The sequence below is a fragment of the Camelus dromedarius genome, chromosome 10, assembly GCF_036321535.1.
Source record: "Camelus dromedarius isolate mCamDro1 chromosome 10, mCamDro1.pat, whole genome shotgun sequence".
NCBI lineage: Eukaryota > Metazoa > Chordata > Mammalia > Artiodactyla > Camelidae > Camelus > Camelus dromedarius.
Window position 1 is genome coordinate 57,908,563 of NC_087445.1, and position 25,536 is coordinate 57,934,098.

The 25,536-nt window shown below is 45.4% G+C and overlaps 1 protein-coding gene and 1 long non-coding RNA gene across 8 annotated transcripts in view; one reads left to right on the forward strand and one right to left on the reverse strand.

Moving 5' to 3' along the window:
• PALM2AKAP2 (PALM2 and AKAP2 fusion) overlaps positions 1-25,536 on the forward strand; it is a 424,157-nt gene that overhangs the window by 246,081 nt on the left and 152,540 nt on the right. The window lies entirely within an intron of this gene.
• LOC135322293 (uncharacterized) lies at positions 1,565-25,452 on the reverse strand. The gene is made up of 4 exons (XR_010382770.1): positions 25,375-25,452; positions 24,588-24,657; positions 18,873-19,080; positions 1,565-1,810 (listed from the first exon to the last, which is right to left on the reverse strand). It is a non-coding gene; the product is annotated as an uncharacterized LOC135322293 (long non-coding RNA).

Below are 25,536 nucleotides of genomic sequence, written 5' to 3' on the forward strand. Positions count from 1 at the left end.
TTAAAGCTTATCATTTAAGTGGTTTTTCAAGTAAGATGTGTTACCTTTATTAAAATGATGCGTGTCCACAGTAAATGAAGATGTGTTTGAATATGGCATATAAACTTGCATAGCTTGCATCGTTTTCCTTTAGTAACGGGGGATTCAGGCTCAGCCAATACTTTTATGGGATGAGACCTATAATCCCATCTACAGCAACAAGGAACTACCCTACCCTTTATAACGAAAATATAAACAGAGTTGCAATTGTGAACGTACTGCCTTCCCTGCTGTTACTGGCACTGTCTCTGTAAACACTTTATTATATATGGTATGGCGCCCTTCAAAACTACGAAGTATTGACTTACATTACCAGACTAATTAGAGAGCCAGTCATAAAGCTGCAAAACCATGGTCATTTTGGAGCGCATGGTTGGTTGGACTTTCTTTTAAAATCATATAATCAGAACCCTTTTAAATAGAAATAAGAGAAAGAAGGAAAGGAATGATATTTTGTTTGTTTACAAATAGATTTTCAATGGCATTGAAGTAGAGATCCTTTATAGTTACAATGATAAGCTTAAACCTTCCATAGCCTGAAAAATCTCAATGACTTGTATACCCTTGACTTTCTTTTTCCCTTTAATGTGCAAGAGGACAAAACTAAGGGGGTTTTCTTTTTTTACTTTGTACTTCTTTTACCCATCATGACATTATTTTCCTTTACATAAGAAAAATCTGTCACCTTTAAAAGGGATTTGACAATGTCCAGTGACGTCACTTAATATTGGGAGTAGAGAAGACGAGGAGCTGGGGAATTCCTTTCTGGCCAAACCCCAAATGTGGTTTCCTCAAATGATTCAAAGGCTTTCAGGAAACTCAAATTCTATGTTTCCTTTGATTCAACTCCTTTCTGACATGGAGCTTCTGCAAATTCTTGCCTTTTCAATTTACTTTCTGGTGATAAATGTGTTTTTCCTACACGCAAGGAGACTTTTATTTTGGTTAGGGTCAAGTTTTCATAAAAGGGAGGGAACATCTCTATATAATTTCCTAGAGATTCACTATCCATCTCTAGAGCACAGTGTTAAGGCCAAGTCTGAAAACAGCTTATTTCTTTTCACTTCCTGCAGAATTTCATTTCAAGGGACCACAGAACACCCTTGACAGTGACCATTTGTTTAACGTCAACGAACCAATGAGTAGCCAAAGAGGAGGGAGGGAATATGGTGACAGAGGCAAAAATGGAACCACTAACTCAGTTCCTCGTTTTCAAAAATGAACCCTGTCGATGTGAAAACACAGATGAACATAGACAAAACAGGCACGGAGGACTTTCTTTTGTTTTTACTTAAAACCTAGAAGCTCAGCTGGCTGTTTGTCTCTGGACCCACTGGGAGGGAGTTTAATCCACCAAAGGGCCCATTCCTCATGGGAGTATTCTCACCTCCTGCACTGTTACTTTGTTTACAACAAAAACCATTCCAATGCCAGAGTTTTCTGTTGTCTTTTTGCAACAGGCACATTCATTATTGAAACCATGAATTCTCTGCAGAGTTAAAACAGAAGTTTCAGAAACTTTGTAAATATGCAATCTTTTCAAAGCTCCTCAATTTATTAATCGAGATATCTAGCGCTCCACCAATAAGGACAGAACCAGAAAGCATCTTTTGTCTCACTGGCTAGTACAACCCAGCAGGCACACAGAGCGATGGTGTATATCACAAAACAGCTCCGCGTAATGAGCAGGATGCCATCTTGGACTTCTGCACTGGTTCACCTGCATTGTGTAAACCTCTTCTGGTCTTGTCAGGAAGCTTCCCTGCATTTTCTAGGGAAAAAGGAAAAGTCAGTCTTTTATGAGTGGTGCAATGCTGTAATGTGTCTGTATTTTCAGAGCTTCAGCAGACTCCATAAAAAAAATTCCCATGTTAACAAAAACCAAAATACTTATTATTTGAATGTAGAAAAGGCTAAAGATGACATCCTGAAAGTTTCAAAGGGCAATTTCCCTGGGGGTCCTTAGACCAGCCTCAGCCCCCACCCCCTTAATTTTTATATGACTTATATAGGCCTCTGCTTCCCTCTGCACTCCAGCCTAACATCAAAAGGTCAGAACTACAGCACCAAAAAAAAAAAAAAAAAAAAAGCAAACAAAAAAACTTACTTACTTTCAGTGTGAACATATAACATGTAATCCTGGGGACCACAGACTTTCTGCATCAAAGATCTGGACAGCCTTAACTTTTGTAACAATTTTTCGATGCTCTCTTTTACTCAGCAGGGAAACAAAATGTTTCCTGAAATTAGTGACTTTTTTATATTTTGTGACTGTTTTCTAAGTTTCTACAGGTTCATCTTCTCCCCCTATGGCCTCTTACTAGTCACCTGGGGCTGTTTTTTGCAAGTCATTGCATTTTTATCAAAAAAAAAAAGTAGATCTCATGAACCATAAAATTCCCCCTCAGACTTCAGGCAGTCCTTCTGGAGTGAAAGAACAGAAATACAGAAAGATAAGAATAACAGGGTGGCTTTTTCTTTTTTTTCCTATGGTTAATGTACTGTATGGTATATATGTTTACAGAATGTATCTGCCTTGTGATGTGAACAAAATGAGTGATGAACAAAAAGAGTTCTGCTGTGCCATTGGAAAGTTTGCCTTAGCATTGCTGTTTGTGTTCTTCTTTTCTGTCCTTCCAAAAAACGCAGGTTGTATCCCAAAGCTGTGTGAACACAACATTCTCTTCCCCACCCCTACCCAGCCCTCTTCAGAGCTGTGAATTTCATCACAGGAGCTTGAGGCAGAGCCTTGCAGGTCTGGCCCAGGGGGCATAAAGTAGGCATAGCTTAGGCATTTCCAGTGTTCCTGCTCTGAGCCTGCACTATGCCACTTTGACATTCCTGGGACAGACTGTGTGTGTGTGACCTCCTACAGTCCTTCCTTCCCTGAGGGAGGTGAACTTGTGGATCCTCTACGTGGGCCTGGGAGCCTACTTTTAAGCACAATTGGCATAGCTTGCAAAAAGCGAGAGGGATGGACTCCGATGGTGTGATTGAGCTTGAACCGAGGTGTGTTCCCGTTTATTCTAGTCTGAGACGACTGGAGTGATACGGAACGGAGTAAGGAGTGGCTGTCAACATGGAATATTTTACATTTATGTATTTTTTAAAGGAAAAATATTTTTATAATGAAAATCTATATGACTTATGGAGCTTGAGTTTGAAAACACCCTTGATTGACTGAATTATTTCTCCATTCCATGAAGGTAACTTTCTGATGAGTTCTGTAGCACTAGCCCACACCTTGGGGGCATGAACCAAGGTCCTGTGGCCTGCTCCTGCACCACCACTGCATGAAATCCAGCATTTCCCAGCAGACCTAGGTTGTAAGATCAAGCTTTCTATATCTGTCATTAGATAACCTGTTTGTTATATGGCTTGATAGCTTTCTGGGCCACAGCATGAATAATACATAATGATCTTTTGGGAGGAGATAGCTGTTTTAAATGAAAGCCAAGTCCAGCAATCATCAAAGTCCAATGCTTTCACATAGTTAAGGAGTAATTGCTATATTTGAGGTTCAGGGACCACACACTATGGTGCATTTAAGTCATATGTGTGAAATGGTGAGTCAGAAGCATCTGGTCACCTACATAACACACACACACACACACACACACACACAATATGCATACATGTATAAACCAACAATATAAAAGTTATCAGATGTTACTGGCCCTGTGAATATCAATGAAGCTGCCTCCTGTATTTTCAGAGTTAAGTAGAAACTGGAAAGGATTATCCTTATCCATCCATAAAGGAGATACTGAATTTTTAGAGTTCTTGGATTTTTTTTTTCTCAATTTTCTGCCAAATTCTTGAGCTCCCATCACAATCGCCCTCAGTTTCGTGAAGATCTTCACCCACACCTGTTCCTCTGGCCGACAGAGTGGGTCAGGCCTCGGCATCTGCTCCCTACTCCTGATTCTTCTCCCTGGCTTTCCTAGGACGGGTCTGCTTCTACTACCCTAAAAGACCAAGCTCCTTCTTCCAACAACGCAAGGTCATAAGTACTCTCTCCATTTCAAGAAAAATAACCCCTCTGGTTCCCATGCAAATCGTTTTAATTTCTTCATCATCAGAATCCCTCCAGCAGACCCAACTCAAGCCCAGCTGTGAACATTAGTGTTCTGGCGACCGCTCCGGAGATGAAAGATCTGCTCGGTGGCCTGAGGGTGGGATGGGGGAGCCAAGTTAGCCTAGCCTCTTGTTACCATGGGAACCTCTCAGCTTCAAGATAAGGTGGGCGGGGAGATGTCCAGCCCCTTGGTTTTGCAACGAAAAGTCTTTCTCAAGTACGAAGAGGCCACCGGGCAATACCCTGATCTGAACTGTGCTATGTGCAGCTCCAGCTCCAATTCTGTAATAGCCCATCCTGGCAAGTGGAAAGAGTTCTGTCCTTTGTGGGATTCTGGAACGTTCTTTCCTCTGCTCCAGCTCCTGACTTAAGTAAGAGTGTCAAAATCATACAGGGGTTCGAGACAATGTTGTGTCTGATGCAGCTTTTCAGTGAATGTAGGTGGTTGATGGAATGTTCAGCTTTAGCAGCTCACTCGGGGTGAGCGACGTCTCTGTAAATATACCATTTTGTGGTTGGTTGGGGGTTGGGGGTGGGGAGGGTGGGAGCCTGTCGTGCTTACTCTGAATTAGACTTGCTGGGCTAGCTGCTGTACTTTGTAACCTGAAGTGTACTTTGACTGTTCTGTCTCCAGATGAAAAAAACAAAACAAAAACCGACTTCAGAAATCACACTGCCAGCGACAGCCAATGCTGTACTTGTAGCTTCTCTCTGTTCCTCTGTACAGTATTAATAGACAATAAACTGCCTTTTCACTGCATCTACCTCTTTGTGTCTGTGCCCCATTCTTTCCCCTTCTCACCTGCCACGAGCGGACTTCAGGCCAGACCTCGTGGGGAGCACCTTCGACCGCTCACTAAAGCTAGACACTAATCCAGCGCTTTTCAAACTCAGGGGTGCTTCAGAATCACCTAGTGGCACCTGCTAAGAGTGTGGATGCTCAGCCACACCTCTGGAACTCAGATTCAGATTCCTGGGCGGGACCCAGTAGCCTGCGTGTTTAATGATGTCGCCAGGTGATTCTGATACAGGTGGTACCTGACCCATCCGTGGGTTTGGGTGCCCCTCGGTGGGACTCCTTGTGGCCTGCCTGTTCCAGCTGGTTTCCACACTAACTAATCTTCTCTCTAACTCCCTCCTGCACATCTGTCTCCACACCTGTCATCCCGTTTCTTGTTCCTTATAAGCGCCCGGTAGTGGGGTTTATATGATCATAAATCAGATCACTGACTGTGAGCCTGTGGGTCAGATTTGGTCTGTCCCTTCATTTAAATATGAAAAGTTCATCCAGTGGGATCTTCTGAACAGGAGCCTCTGAAGATATATGGGGACTTTGTCTCTCTTCTTTAAGGCTGTGTCCTCTTTCTCTAGGATAGAATCAGCAAACTCTTCCTGTAAATGGCCGGATAGTAAATATTTTTGGCTTTGGGGGGGTCACATGATTTCTGTCACAGCTACTCAGCTCTGCCAGAAAGGAGCCATATATGACACACAATTGAATGAGTGTAGTTATGCTTCATTAACTTTATTTACTGAAACAGGTTGTGGGCCAGATTTGGCCCTTGGGCTTATAGTTTGCAGACTGCTAGCCTCAAACAGGGCCTGGCATGTAGTAGGTACTCAATGAAACTAAAAAGTTACTGCACGAAAGAGTGAGCAAAGGGCAGATGTGACACCACCTGCAGAATCGTCACGGTTGTTTTCTTCCAAGAAATGAAATCAGTGAAATTAGTTGGGGAATTCTCTCTGTTTGGGTTCGTAGTAGATTTTTTTTTTAAATGTCTTTATGTATGGAGGGTAACTTTGAAATTGAAACGTGAATGGTGCCTGTGTGGACTGCTCAGACTGCCAAGCTGAAAATGATGAGAGTTTCAAACCAGTAGAAAGTTGAGGAAGTGCAAGGACCTCTTGTCCTTGTCAAAAGTTCTGGGCATCCTAGCCCTGGGTGGTCCCTAAGCATCTGATCCTCGTGTTTGAAGAGCTATGTCTTAGCCGATCCATCCTATACAGTGAGCGGCAGGGCCTTCTTGACATTATTCTTTTTGTTATTTGAAATACTCTTTAGTGTGTGGATGTGCAGGCTGGAAGTATGGTAGAGCATTATACATCCCACTATCCTAGGGTGTACCAAGGGCGACACGTCTAGGAGCATGTGAAAAGCTGTGCTGACATCCATCCCCAGTGTTGCAGTAGAGTTAAGGGAAGCTCTGTTTACACCAGCCAAGCTCTCTGTAGGCTGGAAGTGGATAGCAAATGATAGTTCACTTGTGGTGAGAAAGTGTCTGTTTCTCTACCAAAGGTCTTGCCTTTCCCAAATGTAAAGATTATGGGTTGTTCAGATGTGTTTCAGGACCAGTACAAAAGGGAAGCTGCTTTTTCCTCCATCGAGTTTGCGACTACTTTTGTGTTATACTGAACCGCATGAAATCACCATTCAATAAATCAGTACTGTTGAATATTGACAGTTCCATATGGTTCAGTCTAATCATTCTCTTCCAGGCATCATTTTCCATCATGGAGGGCAAAAGATTAGCAGATAAACTCCAATAATAGCAGGAGGAATTTAGATGAAAAACTAAGAACTTTGGAAGGGAACATGGTTCAGTACCGCCAACTTAAAACTAGGCATTTCCCCTGGAATGGGGAGGATTTCCTTTAATCTTGTATCAACCCTGAGGTAGACATTGCTGCTATTCTCCTTCATACGGGAGGAAACTGAGTTAAGGAGACAGTGGGAACCTTGCCCCATATAGCAGAGCTAAAAATAGAGGTGTGGTTGGAGAACAAGCTTGAAGCTCAGCTCTCTACTTCCACACAGAAGGCTCTTGTTATGAAAGTGGTGTGGGGATGCAGCTGAGACTGGATACAGAAAGATTTGGATAACAGAGACATCTATGCCAAAAAAAAAAAAAGACAAAAAAGAATTCGTTCTTATTTTGTACCTTTATCTACTCAAGCAAAAGTAATAACACCGCCCTCTGGAGGATGGGAGGTGTTTCTGCAGCACTTCCTTCCCAAAGGAGAAGCAGTGGGCCAATTACGCTTATCTGTTCTCTTATCTGTTCGTTAGGAGTCCTGTTGTTCTTCTTGACAGTTTTTCCTTCCCCCTTTGTAAAAGGGATTAACAAAATTTAAAATCTAGGAGTGACATGTCCATCTCGGACTAAGCAAAGGCAGTTTTGTTGTTGTTGGTGGTAGTGTCATTATTGTTATTTTGCCCCTGTCATAACAGCTAAGAGGAGCAGTGCCTGATGGCATTGTGCAAGTGCCTCTTGATCTAGGCTGTATCGCCCTCTGCAGCCACAACAGACCACACTGTCTCCCCAACAACCAGTTCCTCTCCTGCTTTTCTCAAACGGCGTCAGATCCTCCACTTTACTGGCGTCATACAAAAGCCAAGATTTGCTATTTAGAAGTTAAGGCTATAAGATCTCAAAGAGACCAGCTCATGTAGAAGTCACACAATGGTTATCACAGGCTGAATCTGGCCTAAGGTTATGTTAGTTTGGCCTGAATCATGTTTTAAAATCATTTTTAATTCACTGCCAATAATAATAAATTGAGAGAAATGTCATTTAAAAGATATATTTCCAGCGTCTCTTGACATTTCAGAGGCTCTGTCAACAATGGGCCTGTTTTCCTGTCTGACAAGTGCCTGCACCTGATGGTGGCCGCCCCCTTTGGAGGAGTCATACTCTTACACACCGTCACCACCACCACTTCCTTTTATCTTACTCCTGGTTGGCTTCCTTTGTTTGTATTATCTGCCTGGCACCTGTTGGCATTTGAGTGTGTTACCCCTAATTCTACTATAATTCACTCATTTTATGGCTGGGTCCAAGATGAGACTTACCCACAGTGGGATAATGGCAGAGCCGAATCAGAGATGAAATCTCATGACCTCCTTTGGAAGAATAAGGCTTTGTTGGGATTTGAATCCAAAGGAAGCGTTTAAAATTTTTTAACACCTCAGAAGCAGAAAGCCAGTAGCAGAATTTGATGCTTGTGCTTTTGAACAGAAGAACCCACGTAACTTTATAATGATAGATTATCCCAAGGCTGGTGAGCTCCAACTCAAGAGAAAAAAATTCATTTCCTACAACAACTTAGAAGATAGATTATTCCACTCTATATTATCTAGGTTAAATGAACAGTGCCATGTTTTAAGAACTTTGTGGCGTCATGTTTCATGGTTGAAAGTTGCATTCCTACAAAAATAAACAAAAACTTTCTCATCAACTGTTGACTACTTCTGGGGCTTCCTATTCCTTAAGGAAAATAACGAGAGGCAGAGGCCATATGTATTTGAATTTAAATGTGTTCTCTCCCCTCCTTATCCTTCATCTCTTATCGGGCTCCTGAGGTCACGCGACCCCAGAATAGTAATATTCTGTAATGTTCACTTCCTTATCGTACTAAGAATAACAATCAGCAAGAAGTTTGACATTTCAAAGAACTGATGAAATAGGCATCTTTCCTCCGGTGACTTGTCATCTTAAACCAATGGGATCTAGCATTTTCTTTTTTTTTTTTTTTTTTTTAAATTTTAACTAAAGGCTAATCAAATTTAATGTGATTTGTCAGTATGACTCGTCCACACCATCAAAACATGCAGACTCAAATCGCGTCTCTTACAGAGCCTATTTCAAACCAAGTGCAAGGATTAATTCAACTATTCCTTCTTTCTCTGAAAGACCGACTACGTTCTCACTCAGGGACTTGATGTGGGATTCTGTCTCATACTTTAACTCAGTTTTTCCTAAACTTAGACTTTTGGTCTCACCTTAATTATTTTTTTCCTGTGTGTAGACCCCCGGTGGACCATCATGTGCTATTTTAACCATTTCTTTGACTTCGAAGGTAACTTACAGCCTTACCTTAAGTAGGTAGCACATGCCATAAAAGTAACTATTGAAATAAATGTAAATCAGCATTATTAATTTTCAGCTGCATACAGTTGCCTAATAATATGTACAGCTGCCTGAGACCAACTGTTAAAGGAAGGAAGGGCCAGGTTGGAGAGGTATCAAAAATATACCTCCATCCCCTTAATGTAATCAGATGGCAGAAAAGAAAATCAAAACAGTAATCATTTCTCCCTGTGTGGTTCAGTGTTATTTAATGCCATACTCATCTAGCTCTAAAATTTTGGAAACACTGCCTTACTTCATTGCATTCCCTTAAAAATCCCAGTTCCTCATTTTGAAGATTAGGATGAGAAATACCAAATGACTTGCTCAAAGCAACAGGAAGTAAGAGCAGAGCTAGGATTCAAACCCAGGCCGGGGTGGCTTCAGAGTCTTTCTTTTATGCCAGGTGCCCATCATGCTGTTCCTTTTATAAGGAAAGAATTGAATACATCAGCAGCGAACTCAAAATTCTCCCGTAAAGCTCTCCATCATTTGGACAAACAAAAGTAACATCTGTTCCAGCTAGAGCTGTCTCTGGCATCAGCAGTTTTCCACGGATGGAGACCAGATCTAACTGGGCTCCATCTGCCTTCCTTGAGCAAAGTTCCACAGTCAGATGTGAGTTTCCAGATAGCGCGGGGAAGTGATGCAATCGACAAGCACACAGGCCCGAGAGCTGCCTCCGCTGTAAGGCGCCCCAGCCCTCAGCTTCCGTACCTCTTCTGAGCTCTAGTAAGCTGTTCTCTGCTCAGCAGACCTCTTGGTTAACTCCTGTAGAGTCAGGGATTTCGTCAGTGCAGGCTGTGAAAATGGCCCAGCACTAGAGAGTGAGCAGAGCTTCCTGGAAAAAGAACCACCCCGGGTCATCTCAGCTTTCCTTTTCTTTTCCTTTCCCATCCCTTCTCTTCTCTTCCCTCTTCCCCTTTTTATTCTCTTCTCTGTTGAATGAGCCTGTTTTTGTTGTTGTTGTTAGATTGAAGTACAGTAGATTGACAACGTTTCAGGTGTACAGCAAAGTGATTCTGAAATACGAGATTCAGAATACATATATATATATTTTTTTTCTCCAGATTCTTTTTCATTATAGGTCATGACAAGATATCGGCTATAGTTGCCTGTGTTATAGAGTAGGTCTTTGTTGTTTATCTGTTTTCTAGTGTGTATCCGTTAATCTCCCAGTTTATCCCTCCTCCCTCACTTTCCCCATTGGTAACCCTAAGTTTGTTTTCTAAGTCTGTGAGTCAGTTTCTGGTTTGTAAATAAGTTCATTTGTATCTTTTTCTTTTTTTTAGATTCCACATACAAGTGATATTATGCAATATTTGTCTTCCTCTGTCCGACTTACTTCACTTAGTATGATAATCTCTGGATCCATCCAGGTTGCTGTCAATGGCATTATTTCAGTGAATGAGCCTGGGTTTGACATGAGGTGCACTCCCACCTGTAGGATGCGTTGAACTTCTCAAAAAGGTCCTTAATTCTCCCTGGAAGCACCGTGCTCTCTGGTTGTCATTTCTTGCTTCCTGCACATTAGCATCTGGAACATTTTCTTAAAAATATAATTGTACTAGGGCCGCACCCCAGAGATCCTGATCCAGTTGGTGTGGGTGGGGCCTGGGACATTTATTAAATGGCTCCAAGTGATTCCAGTGGGCAGTTAGGGTTGGAAACCAGAGCACAGAAAAGTCCAGAGCAGGCAGGAGTGGGCCAGGCTGGAATCCTTGTTTCATTTCTGCAAACCAAGAAAAAAACGTAGGCTCTGGAGACTGAATCAAAGTCAAGTCCCAAGTCTGTCATTGGTCAGCTAAGTAATCTTTGGCAATTGATTTCAATTCACCAAGCCCCAGTTTCCTATTCTGTAAAATGAGAATTATACCTACCTTGTAGGGCTTCTATTTGGAATGTTTTAAAGTCTTTTCTTTCTGCTTTTCCTTTCTCCTTTTTTTCCCATCAAAAGGAAAGTATTGAGGAAGTTTGTAGGAAAAAAACCCAGCCCCTCCCCAAGAAAATAGATAAATCAAGTCAAAAAATGAGATGAAACTAGAGGACTCAATCTAGCCTAGATTTCAGAATGTTTATTTCTCTCTCTCCCATTTGTTTGCACAATTCAGCTTGTAAAATGTACGACATAATACTACATTATCAACCAAACCACTGAATTCTAAGTTCTCAGATCTGTTTTGAAAACAACAAAAACCATGAGATTATAGAAATAGTACTTGGAGTGTGAGGGGACCCAAGCCTGGGCTCTGTCCCAGGCATGTCGTTCACTGTGCAACTTAGGATCCCTTGTCCTCTCTTGGCCCCAACTTTCTCATCAATGAAATGAGTGGTTTTATCAGATGACCATGAAAACGATTCTGAGTGACATTCTAGATGGATGTCAACATCACAGCTATTTCTCTATCGTTAAAAAAAAAGAAAAAGAAAAGAAATACCTGAAGCTGAGGAGTGTTTTCCCTTAAAGATCCTGAAATCCCTGGCCTTTAAAAGTTAACACATAAGCAATCTGCTGTAGCCCTGGCCTGGCCCTGAGGAATCCCTGGGCAAATCCCCCATCACTGCCTTGCTCCAGGGTCTTTCCAAGCCCAGTGGAAAACCAGGGGCCATTTTCCTGTGCATGAAATTCAGTGGGTGAATACCCGACTCACCAAAACTTACGGTTCACCAGAGTTGAAAATAAGAATTTGGATTCCTTTTTAAAAATATATAAAGATTGGCTTTATTAGGGGCTAGTCCTGACATCTGCATGCCCATTCTCTCTTGACTCTGAGAGTCCTGGGAGGTTGGTAAATGCGCACCTAGGGTCTCCTGGGAGTTCAGTGCCGCAGAAAGGCACTAGTGCTCAGCTATGTTAGATCGTGTCTCCAAAGTAACCTGGAGTATTTGAGCAACAGAATGACAGTGCTTCTCTTCCCGAGACAGTGGATGCTCTGGGTAAAATACAAGCTTCTTCTCTTGTGCCCCGTAGCTGAGTGTCCAAAGCAGCGGGATTTGAAGTCAATAAACCAACTCTGCTCCTTCACAGCTCTGGGTCTTTGGGCTGGGCACAGCCTTTGTGCTCTGCAGGATGCCTTGGACAGTTAACTAAGCACACGTGTATTTGTATTGACGCAAAGAGCTTTTGAAGCAGTAGATAAAAAGCTTATCATGGAAGTTCCAGTTGGACGGGGTTAGTTGACTGAAGTTTGACTGAGGACAGTTTGGTTTCAGGTCTTCTCACCTCCCAAGAGAAAATTCCCCTTTTGGAATGTTGGAAGGGGAAGTGGGAATTGGATTATTTCCTGAAGCCACGGCTGGGTGATGAAATCTTCCACTGCATCATTTCAAGGCACTCCCCATCTTAATTAGAACAGAGAATTACTGCTTTATCCTTTCCTTCCAGAATCAAGATCAAACTCTCCTCTCTGGAATTCAAAATTGGCTAAAATACGACATCTTTCCCTCCATCTCCCTTCTCCGCCAAACTTCAGTTCCCACTGTTTCCTAACAAAAATGAGCATCTTTAATTAAGGACTCCCCACCCTCCCCCCTACCCCGCTTCACTGGCCACATTCACCCAGCTTTACTCACACTGTTTGCGACATTCCTAGAATAGTCCCTTTCCTCCCTACATCTGTAAAGTCTTAGTCATCCACCTCAGCCCAGCTCACTGCTTTCACCTCATTCCGTCCCCTGCACCTGCCCCACATCCCTTGTTACCAGCCCTCCTCTGTCCTCTGAACTCCCGCTGGCCCTCTATGTGTCTAAGCCTTGACTTGAGCCTTCACTATTCATATAATGCAAGACCCATTTCCCAATTCCAGAGATGGATCAGAATCAGCATCTTTCCTCTCTCAATTTGTTGATTTCACCCTGAGGCACAGGTTTACTGTAGGTTAAAAACACAGTCAAGATTTAATGCCCACTCTGGGCTCCCGAGGCTCAGTGGGCAGGGTAGGACAGGAGTCTTTGCCAAAAAAGGGAATTGTTTTTGTTTCTCCCTTGTCAGAAAAAAAGGGGATTGGTATTGTTCTGACAGCCATGGGTCTTCTCTTGTTGGGCAAGACAAGAGCCTGAACTTCCAGCTACTCGTTCCAGGCAAGTTTAACAGCAGAGCTTAGGCAAAATAGTTTTCCTGTGCCTCCCAGGACAAGGGTAAGTAGGTGTGTGTGGAGAGGGGTGGAGGGGGTGTTTACTACTTTTGGGAAGTGACCAGGCAGGCGGATAGCAGACAGCCAATCACCCCGAGGAGAATAGCTGTGTAAGAATTAGGTTGCTGAAGTACGCCAGCTCTGGCTTGTGGGAAATGGGACTAGAGTTTCCTAGCAGGGCTGCTGTGTATGGTTGTTCAGGTTGCTCACTGCACAATCCTAGAAGGCTCCATTCACATAGAGTATGGTGTGACTGGTACCCAGAGAGTTCACATACTTACGTAGTATGTGAGTGATTTGGAGCACATTGGTGAAAGTCAACCAAAAACTTCCATTACAAACAAAGTGTTAAACCCATAGCAAACGTGCTGTAGTATGTCAAGTTGCAAGAGCCAATTTTAACTCGAAGGACTATAGACTTCGACTCTTTAGAACCAGTAACCAAGGCATGCTCCCAGGAACCAGGTCTGTTCTTCCTTGATTTTCTCCAGTTGAGTATAGCGTGGTCCTGAATGCACAGCATGGATGAATATTTCATGATGTGGTAGCTGAGGTCACGGACCAGAATGAGAAAGGAGGGCCAGTCGCTCTTCTTTCTAGCGCTGCCCAGACATGAAACATTCACCAGTGGCCATTTAGAGAGGTTTCTCTGACCAGGGTGACCCTACGTCCCAGTTGGCACGTGCTTTCCCAGCCTAATTCTCAGTAGCGTTCCCTCCAGCTTATAGATGAGCATCTTTGCCTTGTCAGCCATCCTCACACCTGAGGCCGGCCTTTCCTTTTATTGATCCTAAGGCAGTTCCCCGCGATGTAGACCCAGTGCTCAGGGCACAGCAAGAGCCCTTTTCCCAGACAGACGGTTATAAAGGATCATTCAGAGCATCGTGGGACAGTCAGTCAACACATCAAATCATTTTCTTTTTTCTTTGCCATTGATGATCAGTTTCATACTCCTGTGGGCACTCAGTGAAGAGGGAGAGTTAAAAAGAAAGCAGAACACTCTCAGACTCAGTGCTTATCAGAGACTCCACAGAGGACGTTGGACCATCTGCCTGCTGCCCACAATGGTCACAGGTGGAGATTCAGCCTTGGGTATGTTCAGTGGTTATCATTAGCGCCGACAACGCACGAGGGGAGGAGGGTGGCAAAAAGTCCTTTCCAAGTGCATGTCCACCTGACAATGACCGAGAAACACATGCAAGACCGGGCGGGTGCTGCCTGGACCCTGATTCTCCAGTCCACCCCAGTCTCTGTGCCTCAGTTCCATCATCACAGTAAGTGATGATGAGGATTAAATCTCTCGTAAAGTGTTTTGGACACTGCCCTGTAAATCCAGGCAGAATGAAAATATTAGCTATTTGAAGGAGTAGTAACCACAGCTTTGAGAGGCAGAGAGCAAGCCCTAACAATGGTATGAAGCAGAGGTCAGGAACTATGACCCTTGGGGCAAATCTAGCCCTCTGCTTGTTTCTGTAAATAAAGTTTTATTGGAACACAGCTATGCCCATGTGTTTACATGTGGTTACATGTTGTCTAGGGAAGGAAGCCCTGTGGCCCAAAAAGCCTAAAATACTGACATGCTCCTAATGCTGCTAAATGTTTTAACATATGTTATCTTATTTAAGTTTCACAAGAAGTAGCTCTTCAAGGTCAATAGACATGTCACCCCATTTTACATATGAGATCCAGAGCACTTGTGACTTGAATAAAATTGCAGGGACAGGATTCATCCTCTGGTGTCCTGGTCCAGAATTTCAGGAGTCATCAGGACAGGCGTCTGGAAGGAGTGGGGTTTGCACTTCCCCTTGAAGAATGAGTGTGGTTGTCAGTAGGCAAGGATGAGACCCCGGGGAGGGGATTCCGAGCAGAAGGAACTGGTTGATCAAAGGGCCGGCAGAAGCTTGAGCTGTCTGCTCCTCTGATTGGTGGAACACAGGAACCCAAGGGATAGAGGACACGCAATGGAAGAAGTGGCTGGGGGCCAGGGTGTGGAGGGACAGGGTGTTCCTCAGGGAAGAAGTGCGAACTGAGAGTTCAAGGGCAGGCCTGCGGCTGTATTGTGTTTGGCCTCGATTGTATTAACTCTTGCCAGGATGTTTGGTTTGGTTTGGTTTTCATTTGAATTTACAACTAACAAGTTCCACAATTTTATCTTCTCTTAAAAAAGCAGAGGATCTAGCCACACTGGACATTCCTAGGAGGCAGGAATCAGCTGGACTTGAGATCAGCTTCCTCCGTGAGATAAGGCCTCTGCTTTCCTCTGGGCCTGAGCAGTACCACCTTAGCCCCAAGCAAGGGGACCCCCTGTCCTGGGCCCTGGGCTTTAATCCGGTCTTGCTCTGATCACCCCCTTTTCCGTGGCGTGAGGCATCTGTGGGCAAAGGGGCCTTGCCTGTATCCCTCCCCTGCTCCAGGCTGTGCTTCAGATGCCAGGACTCGCTCAGAATTCTCTGCCCCAGTGGGCCAAGCTCACTTCCAGGACTTACATGGGTCTCTTCCCTACATCTGAGGAGTGTACCAAGGGGAAGCAGATTGCGCTGGGGGTACAGTGTGTGCAGACAGAGCTTTGAAGTTCAGGCTAGGGTAACCGCTGTGGGCTGCAAGGCCCTTGGAGGCGCAGGACAGAGGTGGCAGTGAGAAGAGAAGGGCCATGGGTACCAGGCCAGAGGACCTTGCTCAACACCACCATGTCTCAGCCTGGGACTCCTAGGACTCCAAGAACACAATTTGAACTTGGCCTCTGGAGTCAGTACAAAGTGTTTTGGCCAATTTATGGAGAGAGAATGTAGTTTTTTTAAAAAATAATTTTGAATTTGATTTTCAACTTTTAAATATGGAAACATATTGTAGGTGGGCCTCCATTTGTCTACTTGCTCCAAGGCTCACGAATGTCTTGGGTGAGCCTGCCTCCTGTCCCTGCCAGGTCCTAATGTCTTACACTACGGCTGTGTCTCTCATCTGGTCTTTATAGGCACGGGAGCCTGTGGCCTTTGCTCCAGACAATTCATAGGGGAAAAAGTTGAAGAATCTGGATCAGAGCCACAGTTTGCCAAATGGACACCTGTGGACAGAGGAGGAGGCAGGAAGGCCAGTTGTGGGGTTGGGAGGCAGGGCTACTTCTAGGATGAGGGTCCAGTGAGGAGATTTAGGTCTAAACCAATGGAAACAAGAAAGGAAGAGACAGATACAAGAATAATTTCTTTTTCCCACTGTGATCTTTAGGTTAGGGTGGCCAACTGATCCTGGGTTGCCTGGGACTTTCTTGGTTTCGGTTCTGAAACCTCCCATCCCAGGAAACTCCGCATTCCTGGTCACACTAGGAAGGGTGGTCCCCCTTTCTACCACCTAAACATCTGCCCGCATCACACTGAGGTCTTACTCCACCTGAGCTGGCTCAGATCCAGGGGCAGTGGACCTGAGCACCACTTTGTTCCGGAAGCAAAGGGTCCGGCTGTCTCCATTCCTTCACCCTAAACCGAAAACTCCCCCTGACTAGGGCAATTGACTCTCAGGCCAAAGAGATGCTACAGACTTAGTTCTTCAAGACAAGGCGTGTTTAGGAACTAATTAACTCATCAAGAGGCTTGGGGTTCAGATTCACATTGGAGAAGAAGCTGTCTACCAGCCCGCCTTTGCTGGACACAGGACATCATTTCTCTACCTGTTTCTGGCCATTGTCACTACCGCCAGCATTAACAGAGATCGCACAGAGAACCTTGACTTGTGGGATCCTTACTAAGTTAGATCCTTGTCTACTCTAGGAAAAGTGTTAGTGAAATCAGAATCTTCGGGGAAACCATATTTGAGCCCCAGGCATGCGGCTTTCAACAAGTGACAACTTCTCTGAACGCTCATTTTCTTCTCCTATGAAGCAGACAAACAGTCCCTACCATAGATTTGTTTTGAGAATGAAACTAAATGCTTCATGCACAAAAAAATTGAAAACAGGGACTTGAACATATATTTGTACACAGATGTACATAGCAGCATTATTCCCATTAGTCATCCCTAGACAAGGGTGGAAACAACCCAAGTGTCCATCAACAGATGAATGGATAAACAAAGTGTGACATATCCATTCAATGGAATATTATTCAATCATAAAAAATGAAATTCTGATATATGCTACAACAGGGATGGACCTTGAAAACATTATGCTAAGTTAAATAAACCAGACAGAGAAGGACAAATACTCTGTGAATCCACTTATACGAGGTACCTAGATCGGTCAAATTCATAGAGACAGAAGGTAGAGTAGAGGTTACCAGGGCTGTGGGGAAGGCAGGAATAGGGAGTTACTGTTTCATGAAGATGGACTGTGAGGATGGTTGCACCCCACTGTGAATGTACTTAATGCCGCTGAACTGTGTACTTAAATGGCTAAAATAATAAATTTTATCTTACATACATTGTAGCCCAACATTGCAGTCCCTGGCCATTGAAGATACTGAAAAAAAAGATAGTGAGAGAGAGACTTAAAAAGAAATATTGGAATGCTACTTAGAGTTGATTGAGTTCAGGGCTGGGAGCTTATACTTTAAAAGCAGTTAAAGAAGAATTTGCCAAGGAGTGGGGATTTGAAATGGGGTTTATAGGACAAGGTGACCAGGCGAGGAAGGAGGCAGAGGCAAACCCTGGCAGGTGTAGGTGTGTAAGCAAACCTGGAAGCTCAGTGTGTTGTGATGGAGGCCCAGTGATGCCGTTATGTGCTGTTTCCTGTTGGAGACTAGAGGTAGGACCAGGTTTCCAGGGCCTTGGAGTCCACGTCGGCCTGGTTAGATGCCAGGCAGAACCAAGGCACTGAAGATGTTTGGGCAGGGAGAGTGGCAGGAGCAGTGTTTGCAGAAAGATGAATCTGGGGCCGAGGAGACAATGGATAGAGTCACGGTGGGACAGGAGAGGTAGAAGCCAGCTGGGTGCTGTCTCAGGAGTCCTAGTCCAACTAGGATGGTGGCCATGCAAAAAAGGAAGGGATGAACTAGAGACTCATTCCAAGGGAGACTTGATAGACTTAAGATATGGGGGGAAAGGGAAGAGGTGGCAGTGTTAAATGTCTAGGGAAAAAAGAAAGCTTAGCTCTGAAATCATACCCCTTGCATTCAGGCACCAGCTCTGTCACTTAGGAGCTGTGTGGCCTTGAGTACATCACCTAATCTTTCTGTCCTCGGTTTCCTCATCTACAGCAATAGCATCTCTCTCAAAGGCTGTCATGAAAGTTATAAATGAGTTAATATTTGTCAAGTAATTAAAATAGTGTTCAGTACAGAATATTTGCTCACTATTATGATCAGTTAAATCTGGGTGATAGGTCTGTTGGGGTGGTTATGTTATTTTTTTGTATTTGAATTTTTTTAAGCATTGCTTTAAAATAATGTATTTTCAAAAAAGGTATTGCAGAGCCATGTGTCTTAAGTTTCCAGAGGCACATGAAACATTTGGCAGTCTTGTTCAAATGCAGGTTCCGGTTCAGTGGGTCTGGGGTGGATCTCGAGGTTCTGCATTTCTAACAAGCTCCCAGGTGGCCCGATGTCACTGGCCCGCTGGCCAAGCTGTGAGTTGCAAGACTGTAGAAAAATCGAGATCCACCAGTGTTTCCAGGACGGGGTACTGTTCTGGTTATCCATTGCTGCGTGGCAAATCACCCAGACCCAGTAGCTTAAAAGAAAACCAAGTATTTGTTATTATTGTTGTTGTTGATGTTGTTACTATTACCTCTCGAAGTTCAGCTGTGCAGTTCTTGCTCAGAATCTCTCATGCAGTGGTTGTCAGACGGTAGCTGGGGCTGGAGTCATCCGCAAGCTCCCTCACTCTCGTGTCTGATGGTTGGTGCTGCTGTCCCCGGGACCTCCGCTGGGGCTGTCAGCCAGGACATCTCCCCGTGGCCCCTCCAGGTGGCAAGGGGGTCTTCAGGGCCCAGCAGCTGGCTTCCAAAAACAAGTGTCCCCAGAGAGAGAGAGAGAGAGACAGGCAGAAGCTATGTCACCTTTTCTAGCCGAGCCTCCAAAGCCACCCAGCGTGCCTTCTGCCACTTTCTGTTTGTTTGAAGTGAGTCAGAATCTAATGCACAGCCCGGTGATCAGAGTTAGCAATACTTAAATTCTACATGTACAGAGTACACAGTACAAGCCTGGTTATATACCTGAAAGTTGCTAAGAGACTAGATCTTGAATGTTCTTGCTACAAAAAAAAAGAAGTGAAAGAAAAACTGGCCCAATATGTACTTTTGCACAAAAAAGAAGCTGTGTCACTGAGGGCTGCACTGGTCTTTGATTTAAAACACCGGGATTGCAATCCCAACTCTGCCATGTACTGGCCGGGGAACTCCTACGCCTTATCATTTCACTTTGAGCCTCCATTTCCACATCTCGTAAAAGGTTTTTCTTCTTTGGAGACCTGAAAGTTAAGTGAGCTCTCTTACGTGGATGAGCCCAGCAAAGTGCCGGCGACTCAGTGATTGTTGGTTGTTGCACAGGAGATGCGGGTACATTTCATGTCAGATAAAGGAGCACGTAGTCATCAGTGATGCATAAGGTAAGGCAGCCGACCAGCGACCACTGTGAGGGGATTAGGCCACTGTATGTCTGTATGACTCTGTGTCCGTATGTCTGTATGACTCCGTGTCTGTTTGTCTGTATGACTGTATGTCTAAACATTAGAAAATGATACATACAAGGGGAAAAAAGCAAGTCGCTAAAGCCAGCCCAGATACAAGGGAGAGATATTAGGCTCTGTGTCTCCAAGGAGAGATATCAAAGGATTTGCTGACGTGTCTTAAGACCATCACAGGAACTTGCTCAAAGAAGTTCTGGCAGGAACAGAAAGCTGAGAATGAGCGTCTCAGGGGAAGCTGACATGGCTGTGTTTAAATCTATGGATCTGAGGCATTATGTGGGCCACACAGGGCTCTTTTTCTAGCGGGTGGGAGGCGTGTGGATCTGTGGGTGTCTGTCCCCACCACTAGACTGTGAGCTTCCTGAAAGCAGGGACTTGGCCCTTTTCTCTGCAGTAGTCCCTGTGCGATGGTCCAGCACAGCGCTTGGCGCCCAAAGGACCCAATAGATATTTATTGGATGAACGAGCGAATGAATGAATGGATGAATGGGAAGGGGGTTGGGAGCGAGGCTCTGGGGTCTGGAATTCTGGAATCCCCCCACCCTCCTGCCCCAGGATTAGCCTTTTGGGCGCTGCTTCCAAGGAGGGAAGGACTCCTGTGTCTGCTCAGAGGCCGCCGTGGCCCTGGGGTGTGGGCTGGGCTGCAGCTTTGGGTGCCCGTGGGGCCAGGGGGCTGTGGGACGCCTGGGTTTACTGGGAAAACTCACTCTTGGCTCCCGCTAAATGGAAACTGAAACTGGAATTTCAGGAGAAAATGAAGCTTGACTGTGGCTGTTTTGAGTCTCGTGCTATCTCATTTGTAAGCAGCTCTCTCCACTTCCTGTTTATCACCTCAATAGAGCCAAAGTGACCAAACCTTGGAGGGGAAGATGTTCTCTGGGGATTTCTAGCCCTATCAGCAACAGGAAGCAGTCAGGACTTGGCCAAGACAGATGTTTGCCTTTCAGACCTGGCACGTGTGAGCCGACCCTAGCTGGGGTGGGCGATGCGGGTTTCTGAAAGGGGAGCCACCAATTCTGAGTCTGGCTGTCAGCACCTACCCCTCCTACCCGCCTCCCAGCCCCCTGAAGTCTGGGAACTTCATGTGAAGTCAGTCGGTGCAAAGGCACTGGGGAGGGTGGCCCCGGGGAGCACAGATGTGATTCTCCTGGCTGCCGGGGCAGCTGCGTTTCACTTTCAAATACCCAAGAGGAGAGGCTGCCCGTGGCAGGTCTTCTGTCTTCATGTGAAAATCTCAGGATTTCCTCCAGTGACAGAACAGGCTCCCCAGATTTTCAGGGTGTGGCCCCAGACCCGATTCCTGTCCTGGCTACAAAACTCTGGAGCTCAACACAGTTGGAAGGATACTTGTAGAATTAGGGGGTAAGAGAAGGGAGTGACAGAAGAGCCACTGAAGATTTGCAAACTGCGAGGCCCTGTGATCTGACACATCTTCCCTGCAACCCCCCCCCACACACCATACACACAGGCACACAGCACACACATGTGCACATTCATGAGCATACCCATGTACACACATACACACCACACACACACACCTCCCAGTAAAGCTCTGTGAAGACAGGACACTTTAGCTGACACCTGAAAAACAGGAAGAGGGGCCGTGTCGGGAGTATTCCAGGCAGACAGGACAGCAGCTGCTAAGCCACTGCTGTGGGCTGGGCCAAAGGGGACAGCTTGTGGCTTCCTCCACCCCCTCCACTTTCTACGTCGGGGACCGTGAGCCTGTTCTCACCTAACGTACCCTCCCCTCTGTCCTCTGTCCTAACCTTCCAGCAGTTTTATTGTTCACTGCCGCTCCTAAATTCATTCCCAAAGAGTAGCAGGTATAAATATTGGTCCACAAACTCACTGCAAGCAGTAACACTCATTTATCTTTAAACCAAATAACAGAGGACTCTGAGTCCCCGAGCGGCACTGGCCTGGCAGGCAGTTCAGTTCCCAGGCATTCTTGGGAGTCCCTTGGACCCAGGTTCGTGCGAAGATGCCAAGCTCACTCGGAGGAAGCCCCACCATCCCCGGTCCTCACTGATTCATTTGTCTGCGAGGCTCCTGAGCTGGGCCTGCGGACAAGAACCTTGGCAAAGGCTGGGAACCCTTGGACTCCGCGTCCAGCTCCCCTGCGTGCACATAGCATCAGTATCCTCTCCTGCATCTCTCCTCCTTCCTCAGCTGCAGCTGAGCTGACCTTTCTTGCTCCAGCTCCCCGATCACCCCCAATCCCCAGCCCGGGAGGCCAAGCTTAATTTCTTTCACGAATTTCAACAGCTTTTGCACAAGACCGGAGGCCCACTGACCAAAAGCAAAAGCATCTTCTCTTACAATCCCTCCTCCACCCAAGCAAGAGAGCAAAAGACCCACCCACCAGCTAGGGTGACACATGGGAAGTCCCCGCCCAGATGTTTCCTGCACCTGGCCATCAGGATCTCTCCGTTCTCAGAGATGCCATCCACCCAGCCCTGGGAACTTGAACTCCCCAAGAACAATGCTTCTCTAAAGATCTGTGGGGTGATGGGTCAGATTTTATTTTCTTCTTTTAAAATTTCCAATTCATCCCAGAACAATACTTTTGTAAAGTCTTATGAGAAAAATGAAGTGGGGGGAGGGGAACGGGCAGCAAGTGTACAGGTACTGATTTTTTTATCTTATTAGGTTCAACACATTGCTAGAACAGTTTCTAGACATTTTCTCTCCATTTCTAGACTGACCTCATCGCAGACAGGGAACCACTTGGGAAGAGACACAAATAAGTGGGCCACACACTTGGAGGAGCGTTGCCTTTGAGCGCTCAGGAGAGAGGACAGGTCTCCTCTGCCCTGAAAATGTGGAGCTTTGCCAAGTGGAGACCCTTTAAGGGGTTAAAGTAGCAGCCAGAAGCAGGGACTGCGATTGACCAGTGAGAAGCTACAATTCAGCCTCCTTTACAACTGCTTACACTGCAGGCACTCAGACAGCGTCGTTGGGGTCGGGAGCCAGCCTCTGGAGCACAGTTCCAGGCGATGTGTGCAGCCCTGCCATGGACTGCCTTGACCCAGGATGAGTCAGCAGCTCTGAGCCTCATTTGTGCAATTCAGATAATAGTATATCTCATAGGGATGTTGTAAAGACTGGGTGAGTTCATTAATGGGTGATCACATAAAGTCATGCCTGGAAAATAGTGATGCTTGCTGTATTAAGAAATTCCCTTCACGGGGAGGGTATAGCTCAGTGGTAGAGTGCATGCTTAGCATACATGAGGTCCTGGGTTCAATCCCCAGTACCTCCATTAAAATAAATAAAATAAAATAAAATAAACCTAATTACTTCCCCCAACAAAAATTTTTTTGAAAAAAATTCCCTTGAAATGAAAGTTTCAGGAGGGCAGGGATTTTTATTCCCTGGCATTTCCTAAATGCCTAGGTCCCTGCCTGGCACATCCGAGGTGCTCAGTAAGTATCTGTCTAGTGAATGAATCCATCTTCCAACCCATACTGAGCTCCCAACGGCCAGGTGTATCCCATTCTTAACTCTTCATTGCAGAAAGGGGAGGTCTGCCTGTCCTCTGGGCTGATTCGGCCCCATATTATGTTTTCCAAGCCTCAGGCCATTCAAGGTTTTTGTCTCCAAAGCTCCACACATTCACGGAAGACTTGAGTTGCCTCTCAGGTATGAGCCCTTCCTGGGCAGGGTGTTTAAGACTGGACTCAAGATAAATTTTGATTGAGTGTAAAACCAGATCTTCTTAGGCTGGGATTTAGACCCCAAGTCTGGTTCCAACCTGTGTTTCTAGGCATAGGTACCCCCTCCACCATGCTGTCCTGCCCTGGCTGTGCCGCCCCGCCCTGAGCATCCTCCCGGAGGCCCTTCTCAGCTCTGCCTATTGAAAGATCACTCATTCGACTTAGCCAGACTTCCACGTGCCTCCTCCTTGAAGCTGCCCCTGTTACTCAGCCAGAGTTCATCTCTCTCCGCTGCCTCTAATCTTCCTCTCCCCTATACGTCCTCTCTAGAAGGCCTTGGGATCTGGCAAATAGCTTCCACGTCTGTTCCTTTCCTAAGGTGGCACTCCTTAAGGACAAGGGGCCACGTCGGGGGCACCTCTGATAGCATCAGTCCTTCATGCAGGCGTATAAATGAACGCGCGCCGGGTCGAAGTTGCTGGTGGGTTCTCACCTGCAAGTGTAAGGTCAGCAGGCCTCCCTTGGGCCAAGTGTAGGTGTGGATCAGAAGAGGAAATACAGTCCTCATGCCCTGGGTCCCAATATCATGTTTCTCTTTCCTTCTTAGTCTTGGGTATTTTCTGAACAACCTAATGGTGTGGGAGCAACAGTGCCTCCATGTGAAGGACTGTGCCAGCTTAGGTTGAGGGTTCCTTAGTCTGGAAATGGGGGCAAGAGGGACCACGGTTTGTGGGTGAGCGAGGAGACAGCCCAGCCTAGCGCTGAGTGCTCTGAAGTAACGTGCGGCTGGTTTCCCAGCTCTGTGGCTGCTTGGCTGGATGACCTTTGATGTTTTTCACTTCTCAAAGCCTCGGTTTCCTCATCTGTATGATATGGGTAATGTTAGTACCTCCCCGGCTAAGGGCAGAGAGAAAGGGTAGCAGAGAGGGGACACATGACCACTGCCGGTTTGGGGAATGCCACAGAGATGCTTATCTTTGCAAATACTAGCAAATTCTGGCGTCTGGAGGGAGAAGGCTCACAGACAAGACATCACCCCAGGCACCATGTGCCCTACTATATCCTCGTATCTCCTAGCACAAGGGTGAGGATTAAAGGAGGTAATAAGTTTAAGGGACTTAAGAATGGCTTGATAGACACAAGCAAAAATACTCACTTAACATGAACTACTGTTAGTTGGAATGCAAGCAATGTTGTGCCTTCATAGAATGGGTCAACTTTGCATCCTATTTAAAAAAAAAAAGCACATTTGACTGTCCTTTATGATTGGATTACCGCATTCTGTTGATTCTTATTTTGTAGCTGGCTTTATTCCTTTGATAACTATTAAGTTTAAAAAGCTAGAGATCTAATCTGTTCTTAGAAACAATAATTAGTACATATATAAAAACTAAAAACAAAGTGCAGTATACTGTATACATGTATTTACAAGCAATATAATGTGTATGTGCAGTCAAACTGTAATAACTCTACGTAATAAAACTGAAAAACGGAAACTTTTTTTAAAAATATGAATAAAATAACAATCTTATGCAGCTGTTACCAAGTATAGAAAAAGAATTTTGAAACCAAAACTTGAAGCAAAAAATACAAGAAAGGAAAAACTAAAAAAAAAAAAAAAGACTTCCCTTTTATGCTACAAAATGCCACCGTGAATTTATTCTAGTGATTGAGTGTTACACCCCAACAAAGGGGAGAGCCCGTGGTGGGGGCACATCTCTGATGACAGTTCAGAAGACGAGAGCTGAAGGACTGTGGGACGTGGCTCTTGTAAAGAACCCCCCTTGGGAAGTGCCAAGGACAGTTTCTGGTTTGGAACTATGCAAAGGGCACTCCCAGAGCTCCATGAGGTTGGGCACGTGCCCAGTGTGCCGCTAATGGGTGTTGCCAAGGCAGTGGCTGTCTGGCAGGATGCTGCGACCATGTCTAACCCAAACCCTTACCGGCCTCTCCTGGGGCTTTGTCCCGCCTGGTACACACTCAGAGCCATGCTTGCCGCAAAGAGCAAGGATCTGAAGACTTCAATGTCAGCCCAAGAGAGAAAGGGAAACCCAGACTTGGTCTGCTTTTGAGTCAGCACAGTGACACATGTCACTCCCATTGCC